General features: G+C 38.2%; 1 pseudogene; it reads right to left on the bottom strand.

Moving 5' to 3' along the window:
* Positions 1-3,937: 3,937 nt before the first annotated feature.
* LOC134371255 (U2 spliceosomal RNA) lies at positions 3,938-4,064 on the bottom strand (annotated as a pseudogene).
* Between the last annotated feature and the right edge of the window lie 16,237 nt (positions 4,065-20,301).

Here is a 20,301-nt window from a genome sequence, read left to right as displayed (position 1 = left end):
ACTGCAAAATGGTGCAGCCTTTCTGGAAAATAATGTGGAGGTTCCTCAAACAATTACAGATAGATCTACCAGATGATCTAGCTATTCCACTGCTGGGAATATACCCAGAGGAATATGCCAAAGGGATACTTGCCCTCCCATGTTTATTGTAATGCTATTTGCAATAGCCAAGAGTTGGAACCAGCCTAAATGCCCATCATTGGGTGAGTGGATAAGGAAAATGTGGTATATCTGCACAATGGAATGCTAGTCTGCTATAAAAAAAGAAAAAAAAAAAATACTGCCATTTACAGCAAAATTAATGGAGGTAGAGAAAACTATATTAAGTGAAATAAGCCAGGCATAGAAAGAGAAATACCACATGTTCTCACTTATTTGTGGGGGCTAATAAAAATCAATAAATGAATATACAGACAAATAAACAACGTGGGGAAGGAAAAAAGACACAACAATCACAACAGTTGCTTGAACTTGTTAAGACAAGTGAACAGATATGATGTTGATGGGGGGGAAGGGGAGAGAGGGGGAAAAGGATGAATTGTTAAAGGGACACAAAAATCAACTACATTGTATATTGATAAATTTAAAAAGAATAAAACCTACTGATAAATAAGGAGACAATTGTTTCTATTTCAAAAAGAATTTTCTCTTTACAAAACTATCAGGTTCATATGGGGAGGTTCCTTAGAGCATTTACAATATGACTACATTTCTAGAAGTTCTGCCACTTTTAGGAAATACATCTATAATGTAAAATAAAGTCTTCTTTCAATTTCTATTCAATACTCTGCATTTTGGTATAGTTTGATTCTCCTAATTTATCTATTCATTTGCTCTTCTATTTGTTCAAAAATCTGTTCAACAAATTTGATACTTACCAAGAACTGACCACAAGGAAGGCTCAGTAAGGACTATTTGATTAAGATGGTCTAAATTAGTCCAAATAACTAATGAGCTTAATCTCCCCTCAGCCCATGTGACATCATATGCCATTTAGGGAAGTTCACAAGACTTTGAGTAAAAAAATTTCTGAGTTTGAACTCCAGCACTACTAGTTGCAATACTAGTTGTGCAACACTGGATAAACTACTTACCCTGTGTCTGTTTCTCCTTCTATAAAAAGGGATAATTCATAAGATTGCCATGAGAATTCTTCAGATAACAAAGCCCATATTGCTTGATTTACAGCTGCCAAGCTGCCATTAAAAAATGACAGTTTCTTCTTTACTTCATACAGATATCTTTCCCATCTCTATCTTGTCACCTTCAAGAACCCACAGTTAGCCCTCTTAGACCAGACATTCTAAAACCTACATTTTGTCTGCATTTTTTCCAGAAATTATTCTTTTTTTTTTTTTTTTTTTTTTTTTTTTTTTTTTTTTTTTTTTTTTATTTTATTTTTTTTTTTTAAATTTTATTTTGTCGATATACATTGTGGCTGATTATTGCTCCCCATCACCAAAACCTCCCTCCCTACTCCCTCCCCCCCTCCCCCCCAACAATGTCCTTTCTGTTTGCTTGTCATATCAACTTCAAATAATTGTGGTTGTTATATCTTCTTCCCCCCCCCCCCCGGTTTGTGTGCGTGTGTGTGTGTGTGTCTGTGTGTGTGTGTGTGTGTGAATTTATATATTAATTTTTAGCTCCCACCAATAAGTGAGAACATGTGGTATTTCTCTTTCTGTGCCTGACTTGTTTCACTTAATATAATTTTCTCAAGGTCCATCCATGTTGTTGCAAATGGCAGTATTTCATTCGTTTTTATAGCTGAGTAGTATTCCATTGTGTAGATGTACCACATTTTCCGTATCCATTCATCCGATGATGGGCATTTGGGCTGGTTCCAACTCTTGGCTATTGTAAAGAGGGCTGCGATGAACATTGGGAAACAGGTATACCTTCGACTTGATGATTTCCATTCTTCTGGGTATATTCCCAACAGTGGGATAGCTGGGTCGTATGGTAGATCTATCTGCAATTGTTTGAGGAACCTCCATACCATTTTCCATAGAGGCTGCACCATTTTGCAGTCCCACCAACAATGTATGAGAGTTCCTTTTTCCCCGCAGCCTCGCCAGCATTTATCGTTCATAGTCTTTTGGATTTTAGCCATCCTAACTGGGGTTAGATGGTATCTCAATGTGGTTTTGATTTGCATTTCCCGGATGCTGAGTGATGTTGAGCATTTTTTCATATGTCTGTTGGCCATTTGGATATCTTCCTTAGAGAAATGCCTACTTAGCTCTTTTGCCCATTTTTTAATTGGGTTGCTTGTTTTCTTCTTGTACAGTTGTTTGAGTTCCTTATATATTCTGGATATTAATCCTTTGTCAGATGTATATTTTGCAAATATTTTCTCCCACTCTGTTGGTTGTCTTTTAACTCTTTTAATTGTTTCTTTTGCTGTGCAGAAGCTTTTTAGTTTGATATAATCCCATTTGTTTATTTTTCCTTTGGTTGCCCGTGCTTTTGGGGTCATATTCATGAAGTCTGTGCCCAGTCCTATTTCCTGAAGTGTTTCTCCTATGTTTTCTTTAAGAAGTTTTATTGTTTCAGGGTGTATATTTAAATCCTTAATCCATTTTGAGTTGATTTTAGTATACGGCGAGAGGTATGGATCAAGTTTCATTCTCCTGCATATGGATATCCAGTTGTCCCAGCACCATTTGCTGAAGAGGCAGTCCCTTCGCCACTGAATAGGCTTGATGCCTTTGTCAAAGATCAGCTGACAGTAAGTGTGTGGGTTGATTTCTGGATTCTCTATTCTATTCCATTGGTCAGTGTGTCTGTTTTTATGCCAGTACCATACTGTTTTGGTTATTATAGCTTTGTAGTATAGCTTAAAGTCAGGTAGTGTTATGCCTCCAGCTTTATTTTTTTTGCTGAGCATTGCTTTGGCTATGCGTGGTCTTTTATTGTTCCATATAAATGTCTGGATAGTTTTTTCCATTTCTGAGAAAAATGTCTTTGGAATTTTGATGGGGATTGCATTGAATTTGTATATCACTTTGGGTAGTATGGACATTTTCACTATGTTGATTCTTCCAATCCAAGAGCATGGGATATCTTTCCATCTTCTTGTATCCTCTCTAATTTCTCTCAGCAGTGTTTTGTAGTTCTCATTATAGAGATTTTTCACCTCCTTGGTTAACTCAATTCCTAAGTATTTTATTTTTTTGGTGGCTATTGTAAATGGGCAGGCTTTCTTGATTTCTCTTTCTGCATGTTCACTATTGGAGAAAAGACATGCTACTGATTTTTGAGTGTTGATTTTGTATCCTGCTACTGTGCTGAAATCATTTATCAATTCTAGCAGTTTTTTTGTAGAGGTTTTAGGCTGTTCGATACCAGAAATTATTCTAATAGCAAGAAATAACATCAACAGCAGCAGAAGGAACAATTGCTAATATTTTATTGAGACCTCATTAAGTACCTGAATTACCTAATTTAATCATCACAACAACTCTTTGATCTAAGTAACAATTACTACTTTTGTTTTAGAAGAGAGGTTAAAGTAACTTGCCCAAGTAAGATACAAACTTAATACATGCTGTCACCCCGATGCTATTTTGCTACCCACACGTACCAAGGTAGTAGAATTTTCATTAATTCTAAGTATCGGAGAAGTTCTAAATACTCTATCTATCCCCCTATTCAGAAATGGTCACAAATGCTGAGATTTGTGAAATGGTCACAAATGTTGAAATGAGGATGTTTCTACTATGGAGACCCCATACCACGACAGCTCATAACCAGAATATGAAAGTGACTTTTGATTTACTGGCCTTTCCTGAATCTTACCCTTTAACAGACTTCAGTCTCATGAAATCTGGAACTTTCATTCTGCCTGAGACTCTTGAGTAGACCACGTCAATGTGATCGACCCATTCACATACAAATGTTATTTAATTACTATACACAGGAATTTTACATTATAAGTGAATTACCTAGGAAAATGAATTTTTAAAAATGTAAGTAATAGCAAGCCACCAAAACAAAACAAAAAATTTAAGTGATAGACTTTATTTTTACACATGATCTTAGCCAAAAGGCCGAGAAGCGATTGACTTTATTTTTTAGTTTTAAATTTACAGAAAAAAATGCAGAGAGCTCCCGTACACCTTTCCCCACCCCATCACCACCCGCCAACCATTTCCCCTATTATTAACATCTTGCATTAGTGTGGTACACTTGTTGTAACTGATGAACAAATATGGATACATTATTATTAACTAAACGCCATAGTTCTTATCAGGGTTCACTCTCTGTGTTGTAGAGCACTAAATGAATAACGTCATGTATCCACCATTACAGTATCATACAGCATGGTTTCACTACTCTAAAATTCCCCTGTACTCCACCTCTCATCTCTCCCTCCTTTCTCTCAAACTCCTGGCAACAGTCTCTGTAGTTTGGTCATTTCCACAATGTTTTAGAGTTGGAATCAAACAGTATGTAGTCTTTTCACACTGGCCACTTTCAGCAATATGAAATTTAAGGTGTGTCCATGTCTTCATGGTGTGATTATTCATTTCTTTTAATTGCTGAATAATATTCTTTGTAAGGGTATATCACAGTTTGTTGATCCATTCACCAATTAAAGGACATCTTGGCTGCTTCCAAATTTTGGCAATTGTGAATAGAGCTGCTGTAAACATTTATGTGCAGGTTTTCATGTGGACACAAGTTTTCAACTCACTCGGGTAAATGCTAAGGAGTATGATTGCTGGATTGAGGATAAGAGCATGTTTTGTAAGAAACTGCCGAACTGTCTTTTAAAGTGGCAGCACCGTATGTGTATTCCCCACTAGCAATGAATGAAAGTTCGTGTAACTCCACATCCTTGTCAGCATTTGGTGGTGTAGTGTTTTGAATTTTAGTTATTCTAATTGGTATGCCGTGATACATCATTGTTTTAATGACATATGATGTTGGGCATCTTTTTATATGCTTAGTTGTCATCTGTACATCTTCTCTGGTGAGGTTTCTGCTAAGGTCTTTTGCCCATTTTTAATTGGGTTGTTCCCTTTTTTTTAATTTATCAATATACAGTGTAGCTGATTTTCGTGTCCCTTTACCAATTCCTCTTTTTCCGCCATCCCTTTTCCCCTTTTACCCCCATCAACATCATATCTTTCCACTTGTCTTAACAAGTTCAAGGATTTATGTCATTGTTGTGTCATCACCCACGTGCCACCCATTCCTTTGTATATTAATTTATTTATTTTTATTAGCTCTCACAAATAAGTGAGAACATGCAGCATTTCACTGAATATTATTTTATCTAAGTCCATCCATGTCGTTGTAAATGGTAGTATGTCATTTTTTTTATAGCAGAGTAATATTCCATTGTGCAGATATACCACATTTTCCTTATTTACTCATCTGATGATGGACATTGGGGCTGGTTCCAACTCTTTGGGCTATTGTAAACAGTGCTGCAATGAACGTTGGAGTACAAGTATCCCTTTGGCATGATGATTTCCATTCCTCTGGGTATATTCCCAGCACTGGAATAACTAGGTCATATGGTAGATCTATCTGTAATTGTTTGAGGAACCTCCATACCATTTTCCAGAAAGGCTGCACCATTTTGCAGTCCCACCAGCAGTGTAGGAGGGTTCCTTTACCTCCGCATCCTCGCCAGCAATTATCATTCTCAGTCTTTGGATATTAGCCATCCTAACTGGAGTGTGATGGTATCTCAGAGTGGTTTTGACTTGCATTTCCTGAATGCTGAGTGATGTTGAACAGTTTTTCCTGTGTCTGTTGGCCATTCATATATCTTCCTTTCAGAAATGCCTGTTCAGCTCCTTTGCCCATTTTATGATTGGGTTACTTGGTTTTTTGCTGTTAACTTGTTTGAGTTCCTTGTATATTCTGGTTATTAAACCTTTGTCAGATTTGCAAATATTTTCTCCCACTCTGTTGGTTGCCTTTTTGCTCTGTTAATTGTTTCTTTTGCTGTGCAGCTTTTTAGTTTGATATAAGCACATTTGTTTATTTTTCCTTTGGTTGCCTGTGTTTTTAGGATCATATTCATAAAGTCTGTACCCAATCCTATTACCTGAAGTGTTTCCCCTATGCTTTCTTTAAGGAATTATATTGTTTCAGGACATACATTTAATTCTTTAATCCATTTTGAGCTGATTTTGGTATATGGCGAGAGGTACGGGTCTAGTTTCATTCTCCTACATATGCATGTCCAATTTTCCCAGGACCATTTACTAAAGAGGCAGTCTCTTCCCCAGTGTGTATGTAGTCTTGGTGCCTTTGTTGAAGATCAGATGGCTGTAGGAATATGGGTTGATTTCTGGATTCCCCTTTCTGTTCCATTGGTCTGTGTGACATTGTTAGATGAAATGTTCTGTAGGTGTCTGCCAAGTCCAATTGGTCTAAAGTGTTGTTTAGGTCTTGTGTAGTCTATTGATTTTTTGCCTAGATGACGTGTTCAATGTTGACAGTGGGGTGTTCAGATCCCCTACTATTATGGTACTAGTGTCTATCTCTTTCTTTATGTCTAATAGTGTTTGCTTTATAAATCTGGCTGCTCCAATGTTGGGTGCATATATATATATTTATGATTGTTGGATAGATCCTTCTGTCATTTTATAGTGACCTTCTTTATCTCTTTTTATGGTTTTTGCTTTAAAGTCTATTTTATCTGTTATAAGAGTAGCTACTCCAGCTCTTTTTTCATTTCTATTTGCATGGTATCTCTTTTTCCATCCTTTCACTCATAGCCTATGGGTGTCTTTACAGGTGAGATGAGTCTCTTGAAGGCAGCATATTGTTGGGTCTATCTCTTTAATCCAGTCAGTCAGTCTTCATTTTTTGAATAAGAATTTAATCCTTTTACATTAAGAGTTAGTATTGAAAGGTGGTGATTTACTCCTGGCATTTTATTGATTTTTGTTTGGATGTTTTAAATATCTTTTGTTCCTTTCTTTCTGATTTACTATTTGTCTTCTGTGTTTGTTGATTTCTTGGGACGGTAGATAAACTTCTTCTCTTTATTGTTAGCATTTTTATTTTACTGGTGGGATTTGTTCTTTCTTGAGTATTCATGGACGTGATGGTTGTTTTTCAGGTACTGGACACAGTACACCCTTGAGATTTCTTTTAAAGCTGATCATGTGGTAGTGAACTCCTTCAGTTTTTGTCTGAGAAATATACTATTTGTCCTTCATTTTGGAAGGATAACCTTACTGAGTAAAGTATTCTTGGCTGGCAATTTTTGTCTTTTATTATTTTGAATATATCATGCCATTCTCTTCTGGCTTTTAGGGTTTCTGATGAAAAGTCTGATGTTAGTCTGATATGGGCTTCCTTATAGGTGACTTGATGCTTCTCTCTTGCTGCTTTCAAGATTCTCTCTTTGTCTTTGAGTTTTGCCAATTTGACTATAACATGTCTTGGATAGGAAATGTTTCGATTGAATATTTTGGTGGATCTTTCAGCCTCCTGAATCTGAAGTTATCTGTATCTCTCCCTATACCTTGGAAGTTTTCTGCTATTATTTCATTGAATATGTTTCAATACCATTTCCTTTTTCCTCCTCCTCTGGAATACATATGATTCAGATATTTGAGTGGTTATGGTTGTCTGTTATCTCTCTTATATTTTCTTCAAGTTTTTTAATTCTCTCTTCTGCTTGTTGTCACCTGTTGTTTAAGCTCTCTGTTGTGTTTTTTATTTCATTGAATGCATCTTTCAGCTCCACATGTTCCAATACATCCTTTTTTGCAGCATTAATTTTTTTGTACATTTCCTCCTTCAGGTCCTGTATATTATTCCTGATTCCATTGTATTGTCTAACTGAGTGTTCCTGTATCTCATTTCGTTTCCTTAGAATTGTTGCTCGAAATCCTTATGAGTCATTTCAAGGACTTCCTGTTCTGTAAGATCTAGTACTTGAGCATTATTACATTCTTTGGTGGTGTTGCACTCTCTTACTTTTTTTCATATTTCTAGTATCTCTCTATTGATGTTTGGTCCCTGTAGCAGAGGCTGTCATGGTCCACTCTTTCCACCCTGGTGTCTGCAGCCATGGCAGGGAGTGTTTCTGATGCTTGCCTGCCTGTTACTGCCTTTGGGTCTCAGGGTCAGCAGGGCTGCCTTCTTGGGGATGGGGGTCTCACCTGGTTACATTCCCACTGAGTTCCCAGGTCAGCACTACTGCCTTGGGACCTCAGGGTCCACAGGGTGGGCCTCTCAGGGGCAGGGTCTTGCCGGGCCATGTTCCTGCAGAGGGTGCCGGGTTGGCGCTGCTGCCTTGGGGCCTCAGGATTGGCCTGGTTTTTATTTTAACGGGATGAATTTTTCAAAAATGAGGCACCCTTGTAGGGGGTTAAATAAACAGTCTTAAAGGTCCACTTGAAGGTCAAAGCTGGGTCACTGGAGACTCTTGATTTTTCTAACATACTTTGCTCCCACCTTATGAAGGAGTACACAGTGTCTCAGGTGGGATCAGTTGTGGGTTTTCTTTTTTTTCTGATTAAGTCTGTTCCAGGCACCTGTTCATATTCTCTTCAAGATGAATATGTTACCTTGTGCCTGAATCTAATCTAAATTTGTGTTTCTGATTAGAACAATTAATTTAAGGCAATCTTACTGCTGAATGTGTTTTAAATATTCATTTAGTCAGCAGGCATTTATGAAATCTACTATGTGCTGGATGATAGAGACAAAAGATGAAAAAGTGTCCATCCTCAATGAATTCATGGTCTAATGAGTGAGAGGGTTAATGATCACCTTTTGAAGATTATTTCTATTTTCATTATAAATAACAACATTGAAATTGTTCTGCAATATTATAAAACATTTGAATGTAAAATGCCATGGTAAAGTAAGGGAATAATCAAGATATAAATAATCATGGTGAGTGGTAATTATCATTTATTGAGTGTCTACTATGTACCAGGCCATATGCTCACTAAATTCTTAGAACTACTCTTTGAGATGTGTTTTTACCCCATTTTACAAATAGGGAAACTTACCAGTTCCAGTAAGAGGCAAAATTGGAGTTTCAAATCCAGTCCTACCAACTTCAGTAGAGTTTTCTTCCCACAGTAGCCACCATTTTTTGAATACATTCTATGCACCAGGCTCTAGAGAGGGCAGTTCAGTACGTCTAGATGGTTCATGTAATATGCCTGGATCTGAGCAAACTCTAATGCTTTTCTGGGAAGTGAAGAGTGACAGCTTCATTTCAAGTATCAGTTGAAATGCATGGGAAGCACTGTTGGGATTGTGTGGAGTTGTGTTTTGCTTATTTTTCTGATTTGTTTTGTTTTTACTGGAGATAAAGAGGAACTTGGAGGCACATGCCTAAGTGAACAGAAAAAACTCAGACAATAAAGGAGAAGATCTGGCCTGCTTTTATCCCTTCATCCACCCAGCCCCACTTCAAACTTGATTGGTTGCTTTTCAATCCCTACATAGTAAGAATTAAAATAGATTTTTTTCATGAAAGTCCATGTGAGACTCATGGCATAAACAGTGCTAATTTGGGGCTCAGATGACCAAATTGAATCCAGAATGGAGTATGCCCCATAATGTCTGCTTGTGCCCTGCAAAGGAGGAGTGAATAGTACTCTCCCAGTATATTAGTTTCTTGTAGCTGCTGTAACAAATTACCACAAACATTATGGCTTAAAACACAAAAATTTATTCTCTCATGGTTCTGGAAGTCAGAAGTCTGAGATCAGTTTCAGTCTGCCAAACTGTCAGCAGAAGAGTTCTCCTTCCAGAAGTTCTCAGAGAGAATCCATTCCTTGCCTCTTCCAGCTTCTGGTGGTTGCTGGCATTGCTTAGCTGTGGTTGCATTACTCCAGTCTTCAAGGCCAGCATCTTCAAATCTCTCTCTGCCTCCATGTTCACATTACCTTCTCCTCTCCTTTCTGCGTTAAATCTACCCTGCCTCTCTTTCATAGGAAATAGATAATTGCATTTAGGGCCCACTCTGGTAATCAAAGATAATCTCTCCATCATAATCAAACTTGATCATCTTAATCAAATCTGCACAGACCTTGCTTCCATATAAGATAACGTTCACAGGTTCTAGATATTAGGATGTGAATATCTTTGGGGGCCATTTTTCAGCCTATCACACCCAGGATCCCTGTCTTCCAAGACAGTGAGTAAGAGCCTATGTCAGGGCTAACAAGTCATGGACTTCCCAGAGGAGACACAAACAGGAGAGAGGCAGCCAGTACTGAGGCCCTGGTGATCAACTTGACCCTGGAAACTCCCAAATGTGACCAAGGGAAACCTTGGTTGAGTAGGGTGGAGTGATAACCTGAAGAAGCAAGTATGAGCTAAGAGCCATGACAATTTGGAAATAGATCTTCAAGTATGCTATAGACTGAATATTTATGTCCCCTAAAAATTCATATCTTGAAACCTAATCCCCAATGTGATAGTATTTGGAGGTGGGGCCTTCGGAAGGTGATTAGTTCATGAGGGTGGAACCTTTATGAATGGGATTGATGCCTTTATTAAAGAGACCCTAGAGAGCTCCCTTACCTCTTCCACTATGTGAAGTTATAGCAAGAATAGATCTATGAACCAGGAAACAGGCCCTCACCCAACAGCAAGTCTGCCAGTACCCTGATCTTAGACTTCCTAGCCCCTAGAACTGTGAGAAATAAATTTCTGTTGTTTATGAGCCACCTAGTCTATGGTATTTTTGTAATAGCAGCCCAAATGGACAAAGACAATGTTGTTATGTTATACTCTCACAGGCTGACAAAGTTTGTGATATTTGGATGAGCTATAATCAGTATTTGGAGCAAAACACAAAAAGGTGCAATCATAAAGCAACTTTATTTTTTTCAGTGCTGCTCTTTACACTAGCTCAATGGGTTAGTAGTTAGTAGTTTTTTCCCAGGGTAGGGAAACTCTCAAGCAGGGCCCATAATTTTCTGATCCCTTTTGAGCATTAAAAGTCCTCTGGCCAGTATCAATCTGGAAAACAAATGTCCAATCCACTGTTATAATCAAAATTTCATACTTTATTTAAAGCTAAAGCTTCACCCTTCTCTTGTTCAGTGCTACTTCTGGCTGAGAAAACTACAGCAGAAAAAAGAGACATGGTCCTCCTCTTTATTTCCCAGTCTTGCACTTTTCTTCTTCCCCCACCCACCCCAAACCCTTCACGGGATAGCTAGGGGAAAGTTTTTACTGGGCTAGAAGAGATGTAATCTGATACTGGTATTTTCAGGATATGGCAGATTCCCAATATTGATGCTTTTTCTCCTGGGCAGTTTTCTGGATTTCTCTAAGATTCTCCCACTAGGAACATCAAATAGCAGTTCTAAGGACATTGGCAATTTGGCTAGGTGCTAAGGAGTCAGTACTCAGGCCCTGGGAATCCAGCAGTCACCACACACAGGTGGTGCTCTCTAACAGAATCTGTTGCCTCACCAGTGGCTCTATTTGGCAAAATCCCTTTTAAGCTGGCTGTAGGCCAACTTTCTCCGAAAGGATCATCATCATGTCCAAGGTAAGCTTTCATGTGACCTGGCTATGCAGTCCCCAAAAGGGCAGTTTATCCCAATACAGCCTGCATTTTTTCTTCTCTACCAATCACACTTTTAGAATCCAAGAAATTTGCAGCTTTGGGACAAAAGCTCCACCAAGGAGGAATGTGTTTGCAGTTATTGAAAGTATCTTGCTATAAAACTCTTCTTTTTTTCCCTCCTCTTTTGCACTTGGTATTTGAAACCAGAAAAAAATACAGCATGTAATTTTGAATTTCCAGGACCTGTACTGACCTATGGTCTCTACCCAACAGATCCAAAGAATGGTAGACTGAGTTCAAGGACCCCATGCACTGCTTTACCCTCCTCTTCAGAGTGAAGGTTTTTCCATTGCCTCAAAGTCTATAACTTCCCTCTCCAACTACCAAGCACAGAGCTTTGGTTCTAATAGCTGTACCGGGTACAGCAAAATGCACATGCTTTTTTTTTTTTTTTTTTTTTTTTAATTTTTTTTTTTATTTTATTATTTTTTTTATTTTTTAAATTTTATTTTGTCGATATACATTGTAGCTGATTAATGCTCCCCATCACCAAAACCTCCCTCCCTTCTCCCTCCCCCCCCCTCCCCCCCAACAATGTCCTTTCTGTTTGTTTGTTGTATCAACTTCAAATAATTGTGGTTGTTATATCTTCTTCCTCCCCGCCCCCCGGTTTGTGTGTGTATGTGTGTATGTGTGTGTGTGAATTTATATATTAATTTTTAGCTCCCTCCAATAAGTGAGAACATGTGGTATTTCTCTTTCTGTGCCTGACTTGTTTCACTTAATATAATTCTCTCAAGGTCCATCCATGTTGTTGCAAATGGCAGTATTTCATTCGTTTTTATAGCTGAGTAGTATTCCATTGTGTAGATGTACCACATTTTCCGTATCCACTCATCTGATGATGGGCATTTGGGCTGGTTCCAACTCTTGGCTATTGTAAAGAGTGCTGCGATGAACATTGGGGAACAGGTATACCTTCGACTTGATGAAAAATGCACATGCTTTAGTCATCTCTGAAACACTGTTCAAAATCTCTATCTCCCTACCTTAGTAAGATAAGCTGTCCAATTCTCTAGAAACCCTAAATCAGATTCCATTTATTCTAGTCCTTTAAAGCTTACACCAGTTGGCCTAAGAAACCCCCTCTTATTTCCTTTTCTCCTGAGTGGCACTAACACTTGACAAAAATGTCCGGTTTGTTTAGAGGCCAGATGCCCTCTAGGGCACTCTTGATGCAAAAAAAAAAAAAAAAAAAAAAAACCTTCAGTAACCTCAGAAACCCTCATTCTCAGGCTGTAGGACAATAACCCATTTTGTTGAAAATAATGTGTTCTTTTAGCCTTTGGTATTTTACTTTTTCTAAAATATTATTTCAACTTTAATTTAACCTTATTATTGCAGAGGCAGATGTAAATATTCTGCTTTTTCTGCTAAAGAAAGTATTCAAGTTTCTTAGTGAAAGTAAGCAGAGAAGTGATTTTTCTTAATACAGACGTGTCTTTTGAGTACTTCATTACTAGTATTTTAAAGCTTAATCACCTGGATAACAATGTATGTTTTATGTATTTGTTGACTATTTAAAGATCTATATAGATTTCCAAAAGATGCCATCCTTGAAAGACAATTAACATATAGTGGAATTCAATAGTTATGTGGCTTTGTGGAAAGGAATTCATTGTTTAACAGTGGAATTATAATGGGGGATAAATGAGATTTGAAGCAAGACTAAGTTTTTGTAAAACTAATCCTCGATAAGGAGTGAAAAAAAGCAATTAGGGAGGGAGAGGTCAAGATGGCGGAGTAGTCGGTTCCTGGGGTCACTTTCTCCCACAGAGCAACCAATTTGTAGCTTTTGAGGAGCAGCAACAGAGGACCCGAAATCTGTGCAGGAATGGACAGGAGCCGCCCGCTGCAGGACCCCAGTTGAGGTTGCTCCCCATTTCACAGCGAGACTTTAGAGCTTTTGGGCCCACACGCCCTGAGCCTGCTGGCCAGAGAAGGCAGGCAGGGCTGGGGCAGAACTTCCAGTGCAGGCCCTCTGTCTCCGTGAGCAACTTGAGAGGCTCTGGACTCCCACGCCGCCCGACCAGCTGGTGAAGATAGATGGGGTGGGACTTCCAGTCCAGGCTAGTTTCTGCTGTCCAGAAGCAGCAGACCCTTTAGGATCCAAGCCAGACATCAGTGTGAAACGAGTGAACTGTGATACCCCTGGCCACAATGACAAAACACCAAAGGAAAGAAACCAGAAATATGAAAAATCAAGAAAGCACATCACCCCCAAAGGAAATTAATAACTTACAAGTGCTAGATCCTATAGTACAGGAAGTCTTTGAAATGACAGACAAGGAATTTAGAGTAACTATTCTAAGGAAACTAAATAAGATACAAGAAAACTCAGTGAAACAACACAATGAAATGAGAAAAACCATACAGGATCTGAAAGAAGAAATGTACAGAGAAATCAATGCCTTGAAAAAGAATGTAGCTGAGCTTGTGGAGCTGAAGGATTCATTCAATGAAATAAAAAACACAACAGAGAGTTTAACCAGCAGACTTGAACAAGCAGAAGAGAGAATTTCTGACCTCGAAAACAGGCTATTTGAATTATCACAGGCAGACCAGAAAAAAGAAAAAAGAATCGAAAAAATTGATGAAAATTTAAAAGAGACAACTGACAACCTTAAGCGCTCAAATATCCGAATCATGGGTATTCCAGAAAGGGAGGAAAAAGGAAATGGCATTGAAAACATACTCAATGAGATAATAGCAGAAAACTTCCCAGGTATAGGGAAAGTCACAGATCTCCAGATTCAGGAAGCCCAAAGACATGTGATAATCAAACTGACAAAAATCAAAGATAAAGAGAGGACCTTAGACTGGCTTTTATCAAAAAGACAGAGAACAACAAATGCTGGCAAGAATGCAGAGAAAGGGGAACTCTCCTACACTGTTGGTGGGACTGTAAATTGGTGTAGCCACTATGGAAAACAGTATGGAGGTTCCTCAGAAAACTACAGATAGAACTGCCACAAGATCCAGCAATTCCACTGCTGGTATATACCCAAAGGAATGGAAACCATCATGTCAAAAAGATACCTGCACTTCCATGTTTATCACAGTCCTATTTCCAATAGCCAAGAGTTGGAACCCATCTAAATGCCCATTGTCAAATAACTGGTTTGGGAAAATGTGGTATATATATATATATATACATACAATGGAATACTACTCTGCCATACAAAAGAATGAAATATTGCCTTTCACAGCAACATGGATGGACTTAGAGAAAATCATGTTAAGGAAAATAAACCAGGCACAGAAAGAGAAATACCACATGTCCTCAATTATATGTGGGAGCTAAAAAATAAATATATTTTAAAAAAAGAAAAAAGAAAGAAAGATACAACAATCACAATAATAGGTTGAACTTTCAAAAGGAGAACTGAGGTTACCAGGGGTGAAAAAGGGGGATGTGAGGAAGGGAAAGGAGGAATTGGCAAATGGCCACGAGAAACGATGGCATTGTATATTGTTGAATATACCAATTATCCTGATTTGAGCATCACATTTTCCATACAGGTATTGATATTCAACTCTGTACCCCATAGATATGTACAATCAACTATGTTACAATAAAAATAAAAATTACAAAAATAATAAAATAAAATAAAGGGTCACTTGGTAAAGAATCAGAAAAAAACAAAAAAATTAAAAAATAAATTAAATGACTGTAGAATACCTCCCCAAAAAAAGTTTAGCAAAAAAATTTGTTTTACTTTATTTGTTTACACGTTCTTCTAGAAACACACTTTATAAATCCTCCGTATATTGGAATCATGACATAGGAGGAAATATGAGGTTTTTACTTGAAATTATGAGGAATCATGGTGCAAAAATAACAGTTGAAATATGTATAAAATTTTAATTTTATCATGGCCTCTTTTGTTAAAGGAAACTGTCTAATAGTATTTTTAATGTTAACCACAGTTTTCAGATTATAATTTTTCAGATTACAGTTCGGATACAGCTTTCCTTGGAAATTATGTTATATAAGGATTTACTTGGTATGTGGCTTGGTCTACAGTGAAAGACAATTTTTTATTGTGCCACATACATTCATTTTTATCTCACCAATAAAGTTATGATATGCTTAAACATGCGGAAAAAATTATGTAATTAAATACCAACAACTGCAGGCTAAACATTCTTTCCAGATGCATGAGGAAATTTTTCAAAATTTCCAGACCACAGACCAATGGAACAGAATAGAAATCAATCCATGAACTTATAGCCAACTGATTGTCAACAAAGGCATCAAGAACATACATTGGGGAAAGGACAGCCTCTTCAATAAATGTTGCTGGGAATACTGGGTATCCATTTGTAGCAGAATGAAACTAGACTTGTACCTCTTGCCATATACCAAAATCAACTCAAAATGGATTAAAGACTTAAATATAAGTCTTGAAACTATAAAACTCCTGGAAAAAAACGTAGGGGAAACTCTTCAGGATGTAGGACTGGGCAAAGACTTTACAAATAAGATCCCAGCAGCATAGGCAACAAGAGAAAAAATAAACAAATGGGATTATATCAAAAATAAAGCAAATCTCAATAAATTTCAAAGGAGTAACATCACACAGATTATATTATAGGATCACAGATCAATGGATAATAAAAAAGTAACTAGAAAACTTCCAAATGTTTGTAAAATACAAAATAAACTTTTAAATAACCTCCGGGTCAAAGAAGAGATCACTTGGAAATTAGAAAATATTTTTAAATTAATGATAATAAAAATATGTGTGGAATGCAACTAAAGTCACACTTTAGAGGAAAATCTATAGCCTTAAATGTATTTATTAGACAAGAATAAAGACTTAAAATCAATGATCCAAGCATGCATTTCAAGAAGTTAGTAAAAGAAAAGCAAACTAAACCCCTCAAAAATAGAAGAAAACTAATGAAGATAGAGGAGCAGAAATTAATAAAACAGAAAACATATATCAGAATCAAAAAAAGACAAAATTGTTTCTTTGAGTGAATAATAAAGTTAAACCCTGGGCAAAACTTATCAAAAGCAGAGAAGACATAAATTAGTAACATCAGCATTAAAAAGGGTGACATCACAACAGATCCTATACATATTTAAAACATAATAAGAGTATCTATAACTTCATAGATTAGACTTCTGTCATGTCTTCACCATGATGGTTATATTTGCTCATTTTTTTATTTCCGTATTAACCATATTCACAATCAGAATACTTTTCTAAACTTTCTACAAATTACTGGTTCAATTTTCCTCAATTTCAAGTCTTCTTATGGCATCATTAAAAATGTTATCTCATTGGATTTTTTCTTCTATTGGTTTCTCTTTTTGTTTTGGCATAGTCTTATTTAATAGAAGAAATATCATTTCTTTTTATTAAGAAAAATCAGAAGCTTAATTTTTTAAAATTTTTCTCTTTGATATAAATCAGTTTTATGAGCTTTCATGTACTGTTAGTTCCTAATCCTTTCTACCACAGAGTATTTTTTCATGTTCTCAGATTATTTTTGTTTGTTTTGTAATTTGATTATTTTTGAGGTTTTAGTATTTTATTTATTTCTTTTTTTTTTTTTTTTTTTTTTTTTTGGTGGCTGGCCAATGCAGAGATCTGAGACCGTGACCTTGTGTTAAAACATTGCTCTCTAACCAACTGAGCTAACTGGCCAGCTGAGGTTTTAAGATTTTGAACCCAGCCAGAGCATCAAATATAAATGAACAGGATCTGCTTGGGATCAAGCCAAGGACAAGCTTATATGAAAAAATGCCCCCAGTATATCTTCCTTTCTCCTTGCTCTCCTAGACAAGCACACATTTGGTACTCCCACTTATCTCTCCCCAGATCTGGAACTGGAAGACACCTCGGAAGGCAGAATAGACAATGGATGAAAGAATTAACTGAGTTGGTTTCTTCAATAATGGAATAATAAGTGAGAGGACCGCCTTCTTTTGCTTACCATCGTGTCCTCTGTTTCTAACAAAGTGCCTAAAACATAGTAGACACTTAATAATACTTGTTGAATAGATGGATGAATTAATTAATTAAAATTGAGAAGGCAGGAAAGTCAAGCAAGGACCAGATCTTGAAAGGCTTTATACGGCATAGTAAGAAGTTTGGGTTTTCACCTAAGAAAGATGAAGAGCCATTGAAGGGTTTAATCAGGGTAATGATGTGATCTGATTTGCATTCTAAACACATTAGTTTAATAGCAGCATAGAGGATGGATTAGAGATAATAAAAAATGAATATTTGTATGTTCATCATTAAATATTTATTGAGAGATGGGGGGGCAAGGGCTTCAGCCACAGCCCCCTGACATCTGCACGGAGCCTAGCAATGACCAAGCCATTGCTGGATGCCCCTTGGTCTCCCCTGCAGGAGTGAGGGGTGCCACAGGCCTCAACTCCGCCCCTCCTCCTTCCTCCTTCTCCCACCTTATTTCCTTCCCCTTTCCCCTCTCCCCCTCCACCGCAACTATTCTGCAACAACATCATAGAATGTTTTTTTAAAAAAAAGTAATATTAGTAAATAAATAAATAAATAAACAAAAAAAACTTATTGAGTGCATACTGTGTGACAGGCAATATTTAAAGCATGAGAAAACAGTAAACAAGACAGCAGGGTTCTTGCCTTTTAATTTTTACATTCTAATGGGAGATGCTAATAAATTTTTTTAAATAATTTATTTATTATTATTATTATTATTATTTTACATTCCAAGATGTTGTTGCAGAGCAGTTGGGGAGGGAGAGGGGTGATAGGGTGGGAGGATGGGAGTCATGGTTAAGGCCTGTGACACCCCCTTCATTCAGGCAGGGTAGCCGAGGGACTTCTGGTGGCAGTTTTCTCATGGCTGGACTGGATGTGGACTTCAGGGGGGCATGGCTGAGGCCCTTGGTGCCCCCGTCCTGGGATCCTGGGGCACTTCAGGCAGTGGCTCTGTGATTGTCACTGGGCTGGATGCGAACATCAGGGGGGCATGGATAAGACCCACCCTGGCTCAGGAGCCCAGGGTGCTTCCAGTGGTGGCTTGGTAGTCATCCCTGGGCTGGATACAGACATTGGGGTGGCATGGCTGAGGCCCTCAGCACCCCCACCCCAGCTCAGGATCCTGGGGCACTTTCATCAGCAGCCTGGTGATTGTCACTGGGCTGGATGTGGATGTCAGGGGGCTGTGGCTGAGGTCCTTGGCCCCGCCTCACCCTGACTCAAGAGCTCAGGACCCTTCCGGTAGCGGCTTGGTCATCGCTGGGCTGGATGCATATCATCGCTGGGCTAGATGCATATGTCAGGGGGCCTGGCTGATGCCCTCAGCAACCCCCCACCTCAGCTTGATAGCCTGGGATGTGTCCAGTCCTTCTAGGTTTTATGGGTGTTCTTTGGTGGTATTAGACCTTTACTGGTTAATATCAGAACTTTGTTTCTGATCTGTGAGGTTTTTGTTTTTTTTCTTTCAGTTCTGTGTTGGATTATTATTTCACGTGTGTTAGATTATTCACTATTCCCACCACTTAAACTTAACACTGGAACTAACCTGTTGTCCTTTAGCTACTTCTAAAGTGGGGAAACTTTCTGTGGGAACCAGCACTTGAGCCCTGTGGTTGAGCTAAATTGCTGTTTTGCTGCTGATTATCTAGGGAAGGCTTTTTGTGCAACTCAGGTTTTAATTGATGAGCTTATAAGCACTTCTGGGTCTTGTGAGGTCAGGTACACCTGAGTTGTGTGGAAAGTCTGGTCTGGGCCTTAGCCTTTTCAGCAAACTGCATCCCCTGCAGTTTAATATTCTTGACCAGTCTCCACCAAGTGGTCCTGGAAGCCATGCACTGGTCCCTTGTGATGACTCATTGGCCTCTGAGTGGCTCCTTTTTTCAGTTGTCTGTGGCCCCTCACTTCTGTGTGGGTCCACAGGAACCTTATTAGTGGTCTAGCTGGCCTAGGGGCCACCAAGGCCCTCTTCTCCCCTGAAGCCTTCAAGCAACTTCATACAAAGGGCACAGTTGCAGCTTTTGCCAGCTCTTGGTCTGCATGCTCACAAGAGCCATTGAAGTGGTCATGGCTCAAAATGGTCAGAGCAGTCCTTTCTTTCTCTCATTGTGGCTTCTCTTGCATTCATGCACTCTGTAGGTCTCGCCTCCTCTTCCCCTGAGCTCTAGCAGCCCCAGCTTGGCAGTTGTTGCTTTTTAATAGTTGTAAATTGGTTGATCGTGGGAGTGGGTGATGCTGGGTACTATCTATTCTGCCATCTTGATCGGATGTCCTTGATAAATAAAATTTATTTTGATATATCCAGGAGCTAACAGTTCACAATAGTAAGTATACTGTTTTTAGGAAATAGTGTTTAAAATGAAAAATATTAAAGAAAATAGAACTGACCCTATCTTCTCTACTGAAGTTACTCTTTTATTAAAACGAAATTAGAAATCTAGCAACAAATGACATTTTTCTGAATGAGCTACTGTTCTTCTTTACCTCCCTTTCTTTTCCTGCAACATTTTCATAGTTTCTATGTTTGTTCTGTGAAACTTGACAGCCTTTTTATTCTACAATTGGTCCTCACGCCTTCAGCTCACTCGGCCTTCCCCTTTGCTACATTTCCCTGTCCCTTTTCCCTTGACTGTTCACTGGTGATTCTTAATTCCAAATGGGCCAATTAAGCCAAGCTGGTATAAACAGGTAGATCCCTAAATTTGACAAAATGATCCCACTCTTTCACTGATACTCAGT

This window comes from Cynocephalus volans, chromosome 2, assembly GCF_027409185.1.
Source record: "Cynocephalus volans isolate mCynVol1 chromosome 2, mCynVol1.pri, whole genome shotgun sequence".
NCBI classification, from domain to species: domain Eukaryota; kingdom Metazoa; phylum Chordata; class Mammalia; order Dermoptera; family Cynocephalidae; genus Cynocephalus; species Cynocephalus volans.
This window is presented reverse-complemented; position numbering and strand designations above follow the sequence as displayed.